The sequence below is a fragment of the Apium graveolens genome, chromosome 6, assembly GCF_009905375.1.
Source record: "Apium graveolens cultivar Ventura chromosome 6, ASM990537v1, whole genome shotgun sequence".
NCBI classification, from domain to species: domain Eukaryota; kingdom Viridiplantae; phylum Streptophyta; class Magnoliopsida; order Apiales; family Apiaceae; genus Apium; species Apium graveolens.
Window position 1 is genome coordinate 178,258,046 of NC_133652.1, and position 3,524 is coordinate 178,261,569.

The 3,524-nt window shown below is 38.6% G+C and overlaps 1 non-coding gene across 1 annotated transcript; it reads left to right on the forward strand.

Moving 5' to 3' along the window:
• The first annotated feature begins 517 nt into the window (after positions 1 to 517).
• On the forward strand, positions 518 to 624 carry LOC141669454 (small nucleolar RNA R71). The gene has a single exon (XR_012553739.1). It is a non-coding gene; the product is annotated as a small nucleolar RNA R71 (small nucleolar RNA).
• The last annotated feature ends 2,900 nt before the right edge of the window (positions 625 to 3,524 follow it).

Here is a 3,524-nt window from a genome sequence, read left to right on the forward strand (position 1 = left end):
CTAGAATCCAGGTGGGTTAAACTGTTTAGTCACTCCTTGCTGATATGGTGGCTGAATAGCATTCTGATTATTTCCCCAGCTGAAATTTGGATGATTTCTGTTGTTAGGATGATAGGTCGCTGGCACAGGCTGTTGTTGTCACTGATAATTATTCACATACTGAACAGATTCGTTGACAAGAGAACACTGATCCGTAGCATGAGAACCTGCACAAAGCTCACAAACCATAGCTATTTGATTAACTCCATACGTAGCCAAAGAATCAACCTTCATTGATAGCGCTTGGAGCTGGGCTGCAATAGCGGTGGCTGCATCAACTTCCAGAATACCTGCTACCTTGCCTGATGTCATCCTCTGAGTTGGGTTTTGATGCTCATTTGCAGCCATCGTCTCAATAAGATTGTACGCCTCAGTATAGCTTTTAGCCCATAAGGCGCCTCCAGCTGCTGCATCGAGCATGGGCCGAGATTGGGCCCCCAAACCATTATAAAAACCAGTGATTACCATCCAATCCGACATTCCATGATGTGGACATTTTCTCAACATTTCCTTGTAGCGTTCCCAAGCCTCGCACATAGATTCTGTAGGTTGCTGCGCAAACTGAGTAAGAGCACTCCTCATAGCAGCAGTCTTTGCCATTGGATAAAACTTCACCAGAAACTTTTGCGCAAGATCTTGCCACGTAGTGATGGACCCAGCTGGTTCAGAATGTAACCAGTCTTTAGCCTTATCCCTCAGTGAGAATGGGAAAAGCCTCAACTTGATAGCCTCATCAGTCACGCCATTATACTTAAAAGTGCTGCAGATCTCGACAAAATTCCTTATGTGCATGTTGGGGTCTTCAGTTGCCGCTCCTCCAAAAGAAACAGAATTCTGCACCATCTGAATAGTGCCCGGCTTGATTTCAAAGGTGTTAGCTTGAATAGCCGGATGAAGGATGCTTGACTGAATGTCATCAATTTTAGGCCGAGAAAAATCCATAAGAGCTGGATCAGCTTGAACAATACGATCTCCCATGTTTACTGGTTCTTTCTGCTCAGTTCCTGAATCCGAATCCTCAAAATCTAACTTCTCCGGAGTATCAAGAACTTCGTCTTTTCCTTCAGCTGTATCTAAGGTCCTCTTGCGAGCACGAGAACGAGTTTGCATAAACGCTTGCTAAAGTACCTGAAACACAACCGAAAAGAGTAATTAACTACTACGTCCTAATCACTGAGTCCTAATGACCAATGATGGTAAGTACATAAACTAAACAAATACGCCGAGTCCCCGGCAGCGGCGCCAAAAACTTGTTAGGGCGAAATCACGCACTAATATTCACGTAAGTATACGCGTTCGCAAGTAATATAGAATACTTTCTAGTTCGTTCCCTCAGAGACTCAGACTAATTTATTATCTAATTAAACTCACTCATCAATGTATGATTACTTCTCAATGTTAAGATAATAACACTTAAAATTGTTAATTAAATATTAACTATAATTAACTACTTAATTAACCACTTAACTAACACTTCAATTTATCAATAATAAAATACTCATGAGATCACAACTTCATTATTACTTCCTTCTATAGCCATAGTTATTACCTTTAGCATGTGACAGTGATGATATTAATCGAATAACACGAAACTGATAAAAGCCAACTTTCATTGTACTAATACCATTCTACCAAACATCCACAATTAAGATAGAAGTTGAATAGTCATCAATTATGTTGAGTTCCTATATGTCTACAGAAATTGACAACACAACGATTTAAGCACAAGTTATTCCTTTTGATTACATAGGGCAAATAAAACTGTTAGAGTTACCCACTAATCATGCACAATGTACATGAACCTATGCTAGCATGGCAAGTTCTAAATCTCAAGATCCACCGTCGCTTCACAAGAGATTAACACCCTATCTTATATGTTCGCGACGCACATAAGACGAATACGCACAACCAATACTAGATATCATGCAATCATCACACACTAAAGTATTAAACAATTAACTAAAGAATTCCATAATAAATCCATTGCAACCCCATGATCACGATTAGCCCATAATAGAACTTATCGCCATCATGGGTTCATATGAAATCATGATAACAAACACAAGAAAATAATAACTAAACTGATTATATTAAAACAGAGTACGTCACAAGAGTAAATAAGTCAAAGCAAGAAAACTAGCATCCAACGTTACAACGAAACAAGAATCACAAGAATATATGCTTCCTCTTCGCTGCTGTGTGCTAAATCGGTCTTCTTCCTTATCTCCTTCGCTTCTTGCAAAACACAATCTAAAACATAATCTCCTCTTAATACTCTGTGAAAAATGTCTCAAATCTACTTATATAATAGTCCCATAAAACTCAGATTACATAGAAGTTGGAAGCCAAATAGAAGTAGAAGTCTAAAATAATATATCTTTTTCCCCCGACCCTGCGCGGCCGCTCAGCATTTCTGCGTGGGCGCGCAAGGCTGCTGCGCGGCCGCTCAGCATTGTTGCGCGGGCGCGCAGGACCCTACTGGAAAAATTCCAGGTTTGCTCCGTTTCTTCACCGTAATCTGCCCGTTCTTTTCCTCTCGTAATGGTGAACACATGCCAAGGCTTATTCTTGATGATTCCTCCTCCGAAATGCAACTAATACCCTGAAATGCATAAACACTAGAAAAACGCATCAAATACACAAAATACTTGATTTCAAGACACCAATTTAAGCCATTTTAAGACGTTCTAAGTGGTATAAAATGCCACTTATCAGTTGGAGCCTCCACCAGTTTGTCAGTAGATATTCCTAATGCCATATTGACATCATCCTCAAAGATCTCCACATGTTGGCCCTTGATTGTGCAATTTATTATAATTGATACAGCCTGGTTCTCATGCACAATTGTCCTTGTCACTGCTGTGTTCCAAAAATCCCCTAACACATCCAAGTAAAGCATATTATTAGCAGTAAGAGCCCCTACAAAGTAGGTCTCAGACAAGAATTTGACAAAACATTTGAAAGTTTCAGGTGCTTGGTTTGCATCTAAGAATGCAAGGAAGTTAGTCTCCTTTGGGATGAAAGGTACAATATTGTTTGCTGCCATTGTTATGAGTGTGAAGTCTAGTGGACAAGAAAAATTAGTGAGAAAGGAGTTGAAATGAGAGAGAAATCAGTTTTGGATTGAAAAAGCTAGGTCACTTAAAGTTCTCGAAGGAGTAAGTATGTATATGTATCGAGATGTCTGGGTATTTATAGTAAAAGCAAATGACTTGTCGAGAAGTCAAGAATAGACGTTTGGAGTATACTTATCGAGAAGTCATTTTGAGATGTGAAAAATATATCGATAAGTCATGTTATTTATTCTTGTAGAGAACTAAAAATTAACTTATCGAGATGTCAAATAAATACCCAGTTTGTCCAAAATAGACTAAATTGTTTCCAATTTTTATTTGAATTTATTAACTTAAATTATTTCAGTTCTGAGTTATTGATAAGTTTAAAAGTTATACTTGTAGAGAACTCTGTGAGTTAACACTACTAGA